The sequence below is a fragment of the Dendrobium catenatum genome, unplaced genomic scaffold (assembly GCF_001605985.2).
Source record: "Dendrobium catenatum unplaced genomic scaffold, ASM160598v2 fragScaff_scaffold_629, whole genome shotgun sequence".
Taxonomy (NCBI): Eukaryota; Viridiplantae; Streptophyta; class Magnoliopsida; order Asparagales; family Orchidaceae; genus Dendrobium; species Dendrobium catenatum.
In genome coordinates, this window is record NW_021319091.1 from 296412 (window position 1) to 309160 (window position 12749).

Below are 12749 nucleotides of genomic sequence, written 5' to 3' on the forward strand. Positions count from 1 at the left end.
TTAGACCACCACAATAGTACACGTCTGATACTGATGCAATACCATGTAGGATGCAAAGAAACCATTAGATTATATTTTATAAAGATCAATTTTAAAGTCTAAAGGTTTCCATTTGACTAGATCTAAAACTAAATCCCTTGAGTGTACTTTTAATAGTAATGGATCTAGTGGGCGGGATTGTGACTTTAGGCGATCAAGTTATTATTAAAAATACACATCTTGGGTATATTGTCCATAGTGATGGTGAAATTGATGGGAATAATATTAGTAAAATTCAAGTTGGATGGTTGAAGTGGAGGAATAATGCATAAGGCTTGTGTGATAGAAAAGTACCCCTCAAACTTAAAGGAAAATTCTATAAGATGGTAGTGAGACCTAAAATGCTTTATGGTGTAGAATGTTGGCCATTAAAAAAGAAACATAAGATTAAATTAAGTTTTGTAAAGATGAGGATGCTCATGTGGATGAGTGACTTTACTCTCAGAGACAAGATAGAAAATTAGCATATACTTGAAAATGTTGGAGTAGCTCCAAGGAAAGATAAGATTATCGAGAGCCGTCTTAGATGATTTGGTACCATAAAATGGAGGCCTTCTTATGAACCAGTTAGGAGAGTATATGTATTAGATTTGACTTATATTAAGAAAAGTAGATATATTCTTGTTCGTGCTGGAGTATTCATGGCGGTAGAGAAATATATGGTTTAATGCCTTAGCATTGTACGATGATCCAGCACACAAGAAGATAAGAGAGAGGGTGTAGCATTCATAAGAGACACCAGAATTTTTACGTGGAAACCCCTTAAAAGGGGGAAAAACCATGGGGCATGACCCAGTTTGATTGATTCTACTAGTATTTGCAATCAATTACAAATGAAGCCCTTCCTTGGGAGAAGGCCTTGACTTGATGGTATAAATGTACATCATATAGAGTGCATTACATGGTGAGAGTTACAATAATCATCATAAATATGTTTGTTTGGTTGGAAGGGTCATAATCAACATGAGACAGGGTCTAAAAAACTTTAGTAGGCAAGAGATTTGGGTCAAAAAGGCCATTGTCTGGTGATGGAGGTCGGAAGGATCATAATTGACAAGATACACGGGTCCAAATTACCAATATCTATTGATAGAGGTTGAAAGTATCATATTCGGCAGGAGATATATGTCCGAAAGATTGTAATAGAAGGGTGGTACTCCGGGAGAACTCTCGGCATTAAGTGGTGGCCCAGCAAAAGTCTAAGTCTCAGGTTGTATTCCGGTAGATGTCCGGGCCTCAAGTGGAAGTCCGGCAGAAGTCCGGGATTCAGGTGGTGGTATGGCAGAACTCAGGGCATCATTTGGTGTCCTGGTGGTGCTCGGGGCCTCAAGTGGTGGTATGACGGAAGTCTGGGCCTCAAGTGGTGGTCTGGCGGAAGTCCGGGCCTCAAGTGGTGGCCTGGTGGAGCACTTGGCCTGAAGTGGTGGTCTGGCGGAGTAGTGATGTCAGATAATGGTCTAGCGGAGGTGAGGGTCTTAGGTGATAATCCGGCGGAGCTCAGGCGGAGGTCGAGGAGGAGCTTCTTCCTTCTCTTCCTTCTCTTCTTCCTTCTCTTCTCTTCTTCTATTCTTGCTTAGATCCCTAATCAAGAGAAATGAGGGGTCTATTTATATATTTATCGAGTGGCATGGCCTGTAAACAAGTGAGAGATCAAGGGTAAATTGGGAGTGGTTGGATGGACGACCGATATTAAATCCCTTGATCATGGATCGTTTCATGGACATTTGTATGTTTTAAAAATGTTGAAATTTAGTGATCTTAGGCTAGTTAGATTTGTCTCGTCGAGCCGCTCGATTCGACTATAAGCTCTTTATATTTAGAAACCGTTTGGTAATCTAAATTGTGGTTTGAACCTTCCAATAGTGCTTCTAACCCTTGATTTGAACCCGTTTGGGCTCGGATTGGGTTGGATTTGGTGTCGTTGGGTTCATATTCTCGAGTTGTTCAGTTCAAATATAAGTTTGATGAAATTGGAGTTTGGATTGTCCCAATTTTGATTTTGGAAGTTTCCAATTTGATTTTGCATTAAGATTCATGCTCTATGAAGATAATTTTTTGATGACATATCAGTTTCCCCCTATTTTTATACATCAAAGCTTCAGAAGAATGAAAATATGCGTCGTAGCCTGTAAAATTTTTTTTGGGTGATTTGAAATTCGAACATAGTCCGATCATGTGTGTAGAGGTTCTGAATCACTTTAAAAGTGTCATAATTTAGTTCAGAATGTTGAAAAATGGTTTCGGGGACCCCAAAAACGTTCAATTTGGCATTTTCAAGGTCGAAATTGGGCTCAAAATTGAGTTGGGAAAGGCCTACGAAGGTGAGGGCCTTATGTGATGGTCTGGCGGAGCAACGACGTCAGATGGTGATCGAGGAGGAGCTACATCATTTTCTTCCTTCTCTTCTCTTCTTCTCTTCTTGCTTGAATCCCTCTTCAGGAGAAATGGGAGGTATATTTATATATTTATGGAGTGGCATGGCCTGTAAATTGGTGAGAGATAAAGGGTAAATGGGGAGTGGTTGGATGGACAGCTGATATTGAATCCCTTGATAAAGGACCATGTCACGACCCAACCCGATCGAAAAGAATCCCGTCGCGTCGAGTCATGACGGATTGAATCCATGATCTAGCTTTGCAATTTATTTTCAGACTTTCTTCCAATAATCAAACATACAGAAATCACAATGCTACTATAAACATCCAAATATACAGAAAAGTTCATCCATGATTTCTTCTTTCTTTCATCAAAATAATCATGTACAATACAGTGCATGGCTCTATAAGCAAAAAGTACAGAACAGAACAGAAAAGTCATAACTGTACAAAAATCAAAAGTATAAAAAAATACCTAATCTCAGATCAAAAACTAAACCGCTAATCCAAGACCTCTTTCCCTTTTCCAAAACCCGAAAACCACGTAGATAACAAGAATGAGCTAACAAATCAGCAATACTACACAAGCTAATCAAAATCTTCAGAATCGTCATATCAAAGTACTCATAATGAGTTTAAAAACATTTGTCGTACAAAATTTAGATAATCGCATGATATCAGATAGAGGTTAGAGATTCATACAGAATAGAAATCAAATAACTGATACAGAAGAACTGAATTTATTTCATATAATAGAATTATTCAAATCAGATTTCAAATAAAAAATCTCTTCAGATCACAGATCACAGAATCGTACAAATCATAAAGCACATTGTTAAAGAAGATAAGATCACATATCACATATCCCTGACCTAGATAGAATCTCAATGGATTTTGGCCCCTTATGCCTCCCTTCCCTAACACAGAAAGAATCTCAAAGGATTCTGGCTCCTTATGCCTCCCTTGTGCTTACAGCACCAGAATATATCAGATATACAGAATTATCAGATCAGATTTTATTCAAATTCCTGGACCCTGACATAATCTCAAATGATTCTGACCCCTTATAACTCCCTTCTGATATCATTCAAATCACATCAAACATCAAATCACATCAGATTTAGAGAAATCAGATTCGTATTAGAATATCATCGGAGAGTATAACGGCAGACAACGTAAATTCAACAGATCAAAATTCACAATTTAAAAAAATTACTAGAGACAGTAAAAAATATCATTTCAAGACTTTCATTGTACTGAAGCAATATTTTTCAACATCGAGATAATTTGTTATTCGATTAAAACTCCACAGAATTCAAAATATCCTGTAAAAATCTTCCAGAAAATACTCAAGACGTGCAAAATTACAATCTCTATAACATACCAAAAGTTACGCGGTAAAAGTTTTATCAGTACGAAATGATACCAGATTTTCGCTAACGGAAACAGAATTTGAAACAGAAAAGTCATCAAAATTCATATTTCAGAAAATTGATAAAGGCATAATGTGTCTTACCTCGAGTCGGTCAACTTTTGCAACTACGGTGATGGACGAAAACGGACCGAAGTTGCCCAAAACGCGGATTTCCTCTCCTTTCCTTAATTTTTCTCCCTCCTGCCCTTTTCTCTTTCTTCAAAATGAAGCTATTCAGATATTTATAAAACAGGATCGTCCTAGACGATGTCTTGATTGTCCCGGGACGATCTCCCCTGGCCACAGATCGTGTAGACGAAAATTAATTCCAATTATTTCATCCCTAGACGAGTTGCTCTCGGAAAAAATTTCATACAGAAGAACCACCTTCATCCTGGGACGAATCTCTCTGTCACCAATTTTTACTCTGTTCGTCCCGGACAAACTCACCTTCATCCGGACGAACCTGGAAGGAAATCTGGCTTCCACAAACCATTTAATGGACATTTGTATGCCTTAAAGAAGTCGGAATCCAATGATCTTGGGCTCGTTGGATTCATCTCATTGAGCCACTCAATTCGACTATAAGCACGTTATGTTTGAAAATTGTTTAGTAATCCAAATTATGGTTCGAACCTTCTAACAGCGCTTCTAACCCTTGATTTTGACCCGTTTGGGCTCGTATTGGGTTGGATTTGGTGTCGTTAGGTTCGTACTCTTGAGACGCTCAGTTCGACAATAAGTTTATTGAAATTGAAGTTTGGATGGTCCCAATTTTAATTTTAGAAGTTTACAACTTGATTTTGCATTGAACTTCGTGCTCGATGAAGATAATTTGTTGATGACATATCAGTTTCCCCATATTTTCGTACATCAAAGCTTCAGAAGTTTGAAAATATGCATCGTAGCCCATGAAAATTTTTTTGGGTGATTTGAAATTCGAACGTAGTCCGATCGTGTGCGTAAAGGTTCTGAATCACTTTAAAAGTGTCAAATTTTAGTTCAGAATGTTGAAAAATGGTTTCGGGGATCCAAAAAATGTTCAATTTGACATTTTTGAGGCCCAAATTGGGCTCAAAATTGAGTTGGGAAAGACCTGCGAAGGTGAGGGCCTTATGTGATGGTCTGGCGGAGCAACGACGTCAGGCGATGGTCCGGCGGAGCTCAGGCGGCGGTCGAGGAGGAGCTTCTTCATTTTCTTCCTTCTCTTCTGCCTTCTCTTATCTTCTTCTCTTCTTGCTTGAATCACCCTTCAAGAAAAATGAGAGGTATATTTATATATTTATGGAGTGGCATGGCCTGTAAATTGGTGAGAGATCAAGGGTAAATGGGGAGTGGTTGGATGGACGGCTGATGTTGAATCCCTTTATCATGGACCGTTTGATGGACATTTGTATGTCTTAAAGATGTCGGAATTCGATGATGATCTAGGGCTTCATTGGATTTGTCTCATTGAGCCACTCGATTCGACTATAAACACGTTATGTTTGAAAATCGTTTAGTAATCCAAATTATGGTTCGAACCTTCTAACAGCTCTTCGAAGCCTTGACCCGTTTGGGCTCAGATTGGGTTGGATTTGGGGTCATTAGGTTCGTACACTACAGGAAAATGACTTATTACCGGCGGCTTTCCGGCGGTCAAGTTTCCGGCGGCTTTCCGACGGCTAATTTCCCTGCAAAATTTTACGACGGCTAATTTCCCGCAAAATTTTCCCGCGGAATTTTCCGGCGGATTACCGGCGGCTTTCCGGCGGTAGTTTCCCACGGAATTTTCCGACGGCTTTTCCGCCGGCTTTTCCATTTTTCCGGCGGCTTTTAAAAATTAAAAAATAATAATAAATTTTAAACTATTTAAATGATTTAACAAATAATTATTAAAAGTTATATTAACTATTTAATTAATATTCATTTTTAAATTAATTAGTTAGAATAATTAGCTAAGTATTAAATCTTTTATTGTATATAAACTTTTCGGTTGAGTTTTTAAACTTTTAGAAGTAATTAAAGATTTAACCATTTACATTATAAGACAAACCACTTAGGCCTCCACAGCACTACACACTTGATATTGACGCGATACCACGCAAGTCATGAGGGAACCATTAGATTATATTTTACGGAGGTTAACTTTAGAGTTTAAAGATTTTTGTTTGAGTGGATCTAAAATTGAATACATGGATTGAAATTTCAGTAGTATTGTATCCTCGAAAATTAGCGGCGATAGAGAGAGATAATTTAGCATATTAGTTTTGCACTAAGATCCAGCACACAAACATATAAGAGAGTGGGGTGTAGTGTTCATAAGAGACACCAAGTTTTTTATGTGAAGAATCCTAAAATTGGGAAATACTACGGGGCCTGACCCAATTTGAATGAATCCACTAGTATTAATGGTTGGGTACAAATAAGACCTTTCCTTAGGGGGGAGGCTTTATGTAGCAAATATTATATAGAGCTCGTTACATGGTAGCTTTTAATATGTTTGGTCAGTGGTACTATATTTGGGTGACCAGGGTTGAAAAGATAATAGTTCGTGGGCGATAGTGGTCGGAGTAGACGGTAGTCAGTGAGCAACATTGGTAGGAGGGATCAATAATCGGTAGGTGACGGTGGTCAGAAGGACCATAGTTAGAAAGAAACGGAAGTCGGAATGGACCGTAGTTGGTGGGTGACGATGGAAGGAGTTGACCGTAGTCAAAGGGAGATGGTGGTTAGAGTGGACTATAGTCGATTAACGACGGTGGTCAAAGTGGACCGTAGTTGGTGGGCAACGGTGGTTGAAGTGGACCATAGTTAAATGATGGTGTAGAGGGATTATAGTTGGGCAATGATCTGTGAGCAGAAGTCAGATGAAGGTTAGTGGTCGGGCGAAAGTCTGGCGACATTCCTACGATGATCGGCAACTGGGAGTTGGTCGAGTAGGAATTTGGTGGCAAGAGAGCTCCTATATTACTCTTCCCCTCTTCTCTTATTTCTCTGGCTTCCCTCACCTTTAATGAAAATTGAGGAATCTATTTATAGTTTTCTAATAGTACAAATAGGGAGAAGATCAAGATCATGTTTGAAGTGTTTAAAATGTACGACTAATATCAACGCCCTTGATCATGGAATGTTTATTGAGAATTTGAGTATCTTAATGATGTCATAATTCAACGATCTTGGTATGACGCCCCAAGATCTAACTTGGAAAGAATTATTCAGTCAATCCCTTAAACCAATCTCTACCAGAGCTATCTATAGTCATCAATCAGTGACAAACAGTCTAACAAAAATCTACAATTCAAAACACCAAGTAATTAAACATTTCTATTTATTCCCAAAAGTTTATTTACAATACTCAGGATTTACACATCAATCACAAGTAATCTATCCTGTCATGAGTACAAAAAGAATCACTATAACAAAAGGACGAAAACCTGAAGATTCCTGATCAACCTCAATCTCCTGCTCTCTTGCCCTGACCTGAAAATATTAACCACATATAATAAGTTTCAAAAAGCCCAACAAGTCACAAAAAACCTACAACTAAAATCAAAGCACGGTACGAAAGCAATATGCATGTCAATCAGTCATATCAATTCAGTCACTTACACATGATCATTTGAATCAATGCAGAATCAGAAATCAATGCATAAATATTAATCGGTATAGAAACGGTAGTCAATGCGTAAACTATATCAATATAGAAACAGTAAACTCCTTAATTGGCAATAGAAGAATCAGTAAATAGTATAAAAGTCCGTAAAGCTCAATGAAACAGTACGTATGTCAAATCTTTACATTAGTCATCACTATCAATAACACCAGTCAATTCTGTAGAAAGTTAAATCGTTAAAGAAACCTTCGTATCGGTAGTATCAATCAAATCAATGAAATAAAATCATAACATTATTTGAAACAGTCGAAATCAATTAATGCCGTAGAGTCGTATCAAAACGTACACTTGCAATTCAGTTATCCAATATCACATGCTCAGTGAATCACATGAAATCCAGTAATCTATATCACATGTTCAGTGAATCATATGTCACTTACACAGTATACCACGCGTATAATATAAATATAGTGAATCGGTAGTATCAGTGTCTGTATCAGTATCAATACAATCTAGTGACATGAACAGTAATGTTATAACTGTGAAATCATGCATTAACAGTAAATCAGTGCAGTAACTAAATTCGTACAGTACAGTAACGATAAATCCGTCAGTATAAATAAATCCATAAAGTAGCAGTAACAATACTGCTAAACATGCAATTCAGTATAGTAGTCATACAGAGCAAGTAAAAGCACTGGCTATTAAGGTGTTTTTCAGTCTTGTATCAATATCTTGTATCTTGTATCCGTTGGCTAAGTAAAAAGAGTCGTCACTCTTTACCCGTCGGCACAGTAATCATCTCCTTATAACTCCCTTCAGTAATTACGTGATCAGTAGAGGATAACACCAAACCATATTTAAAGGAAAGTCCATCCGCCCACCATCCTGTACAGGTATCACATCTCCAACCAATGATTCAACTAGTCCTTACTTGTCTTTCTCACACATAGTATATAGAAATATAATAACAATTTCAGTCATATAATCACAATCATCATTATCATCAACGCATTGCAACCAATAAATGTGATTTAGCTTAATGTAGAAAATTTCTTAAAATATCGTATAGTAGACAGAAGTCGTTGTAAAATGCATAGATCCAGAAAATTACCAAATTACTAAAAATCATGTAAAACAACATTTCAAGACTTTACTTATACTGAATCAATATTTTCAACATATGGATAATTTTCTATTCGATAAAAAAATCCCACAGAATTCAAAATATCCGGTGAAAACTTTCGAGAAAATACTCAAATCGCACAAAAACATCAGTTCGATAACATACCAAAAGTTACGCGGTAAAAATTTCGTCAACACAAAGATATGCATATTTTTCGGTAACGGAAACACAAAATTGAGCAGAAAAATACCAAAACACGAAATCTTCGAAAACAGAAATAGGATTCAGATTCCTTACTGCGAGACAAACAAATCTTCCAACTACGTCGTCGGACGAAAAGCGCTCCGCGGCCTCCGAAACCAAGCTTTCCTCTTTAATTCTCTTTCCTTCTCTTTCTCTCTCCTGCTTTTTCTCTCTCTTCAAAATATCTCAAATCCTCTATTTAAATCAAGCAAGATCGTCCCGGGACGACCTCCTCTGGACTCAAAACGTCCAGACGAAAATTAATTCCAATTTTCTTCGTCTCTGGACGATGCTCTCTGTTTCGTTCGTCCCGATAGTTCGTCCCGGCGAACCGAGGTTCGTCCAGACGAACATGCATATTTTCTCTGTTCGTACTGGCAGTTTGTTCGTACTAACCATACAGATTTTCAACATTTCTTCAGTTCGTCCAGACGATTCGTCCCGTACTAACAGCACAAATTTTTTTTTTCCAAACATAAATTGAAAATTTAAGGGTTTCACACTTGGGCTTGTTGATTCTTCTCATCGAGCCGCTCAGTTCAACTATAAGCATGTCACAATTGGATATCATTTGGTTATCCAATTAATGATCTAAAGCTTCCAAATAAGCTTTTGCCCTCCATTTGGGTTCAGATTGGATTGAATTTGGTGTTGTAGGAGACGTTCAGTTTGATAATACGTATGTTGAAATTGGAGTTCGGATAGTTCCGAATTTAATTTTGGAAGTTTTCAATTCATATTTGCATTGAGATTTGTGCACAATACAAATAATTTTTTTATAACATATCAAGTAATAATAGATCTAATAGGGCATTGTGACTTTGGGTGATCAAGTTATTAATAAGAGTACACGCTTTAGATATCTTTGATCTATTGTTCAGAGTAATGGTGAATTTGATTGGGATATTATTAGTAGAATTCAAGTTGGATGGTTGAAGTGGAGGAATGTATCGGGCTTGTTGTGTGATAGAAAAGTTAAGGAAAAATTATATAAGATAGCTGTGAGATTTAATTGCAAAGCTTTATAGTGCATAATGTTGGCAATTAAAACAAAAGCATAATATTATGTTAAGTGTTGCATAGATGAGAATGTTCAGGTGGATGAGTGACTTTACTCTTAGAGACAATATACAAAGCGAGCAAATGCGTGAAAAGGTTATAGTATCTCCAAGGAAGATAAGATTAAAGAGAGTCGCCTTAGATGGTTTGGTCACATAAAATGGTGGCCTTCTGATGACCCAATTAGGAAAGTAGATGTATTATATTTGACTTATATTAAGAAAGGTAGATGTAGACCAAAAAAGACTTGGTTAGAAATATTAGAAATGACACTTCTTTATTAAATTTAAATGAGAATTTAACTCTTAATTACATAACACAATTGAGAAAAAGAATAATTCATGTGTAGCCAACTCTACATAGTGGGATAATGGCTTGATATTGTTGTTATTGGTGGTGATGTTGGCTTGTTTATTTATTGATATGCTTCTCGTTGTATTGTCTATTATATCTCGTACTCATCTTGACTTTAATTACTAGAGTTTTTATTACACAAATCTCCATCTAAAGATATTTTTAAAATTATTATTATGCATTCACATTAAATACAAAAACTTCATTTATAATGCTCTAACATCCAACTAAGTCATTAATTAACTCCTAAATTTTGAAAACTCAACCAAAAAAAATTATACATAATAACAGATTTTTACTTACCTAATTAGCTATAACTATAATTAACTACTTCTAAAATTTTTAAAAACTAAAAGAAAAAAAAATATACATTATCAAAAAATTAATTACATAATTATTTAAATGTGCTATATTCTTGTTTAATAAAAAAGGGAAATAATACATTAAATGAATAAAAAAATCATTTTATAGTGAATTCAATCAAATAGGCTATACTATTGTTATCTATCCAAAAAAAATTATATTAAAGACAAATATTAGTATTACAATTTTGTCCAAAAAACTCAAAGTTACTATTTTCTGTAAAAAATTAACAATCAAAGTTTAATTGAAATTTGACAGCAAATTTAAAACGGTCAATTTTCCAGTCAAACTTTGTTTAATTTTTCTAAGATATTAAAACTTTATTTCTATTTTTATTAAGATATAAAAACAGAAATTACAAGAATTTTCTTTTCAATTATTATTTTTTAAAATTGAAAACTTAATTCATAAAAAAGAATTCTTGAAAAATTTTCTATATTATTTTTTAATTGAATTTAGTTTGATTCTTGAAAACATCATTTTTTTTAAACAGAAATCTTGAAAACTTCATTCTTTTTGTCTGAACATGTGCGTGGAAGCACAAAACTTAAAGAGAAGCAACATTGGAAAAATAATTTTTTTTTTTAACTTTTTTAGGAGAAACTTATGAGGGGGCATACTCGTTTATATAAAATAACGATTACATAGTCCTTAAAGGGAACTCAAGCTCTTTACTGCTCCAAAGAACTACAAAATAAAAGTAAAAAAACTTAAGAGCTTGAGTTCCCTACTAAGCAAAAGTACACATAACATAGGTACATTCTACGGTGCACAAGAGTGAACACCAAAAAACTCATAAGGGTACAAAAAATCATATTCAGCTCCAAATACCTCTTGAACAGCTCAACAACACGATCACCTGCATTAAAAGTACTCTACAGAAAAGGGTAATGGATAGAAAAGAAATAATAATAGAAAAAATAAAACATAATCTGGTTGTAGCAACAATGTATAGCAAAATTACCACAAAAAATGAGACAAACCAAGTGTCTCTTAAGCCACCAATAGTTAAACAGATAAAAACACATAAGAATCATGTTAATAACCCCATGCCAAGCAGCCAAAGAAAAAACTAGAGGATCATCAATCCTATAAGCCAGCCCCCACCATAACAACAAGCTACTAAGAGCTAAGGGGGAAATACTAATCACTAAATTCAAATAGCAGGTAAACAAACCAGCAATAGGCTCCAGGAAAACAAAAGCCCAGGACATAGCAATAATGGGAAAATAACCCTCCAACAACCTGCACCAACACAGCAAGTAGATAAAACCAAAGGAAAACCGAAAAAACCAAAGAATCATGAAAAGCTACCAAACCATTCAGGCAACACATGGCCCTCACGAACCAAACAGGTTCCCAACAGCACACTCCCAAAAATACAATTGAGGGCAAAAGGATAACCTCCAACCTTATTGAAACAGCCAAGACCACCAGGCCTCACAGAACCCAGCAGCACACTCCCAGGACAAAGAGAGCAAACGAAGAAAATGCAAGGCCACCACCCAAACCTTCTGAAATAGCCAAAAACACACGACAAATCCAAAATAGCAAAAGGAAAAGAACCCAGCAGGATAATGCTTCAACAAAGGCCGGGGAAAAGCACAAGAAACACAGCAGAAATGCAAACACACCAACCAATTGAGAAAACCCCAAAAAGAAGAACGGTAATCCATAAAAAAAATAGCAGCCTCAACCACCAAAAGGAATAACATAAGGAACACAATTCTTATCTAGATTTTAAAGGCCCCTAACAGTAAGAGGTAAATTAGAACTACAAAAATCCTACATGGAATCCAACTCACAGCCCCACCTAGCCATGGCGTTAGCACAAGCATTACCATTCACCTCAATAGCATAAAAAGAGTAATTAAGCAAGCTCAAAACCTTCTAAATTTACCTCCTCATGTAAAACAAATTAGAAGAGCAAATCTTGTCATTTCTCAATATGAAAGACTGGTAACAATAAGAAGAGCAAACTTCCATCATAATATTAATACAATCAAGAGTGAAACTCAACCTTAAACCATAGAGGATAGCAAAAGTAGTAGTAATATTAACATCACAATTATAACAAGAACCAGCAAAACCAAGAATGCACATACCATTGGAGTCCATGATGACTCCACCACAACCTGCCATAGACTTAGTGAAAAAAGCATTCACATTAACTTAAAAAAA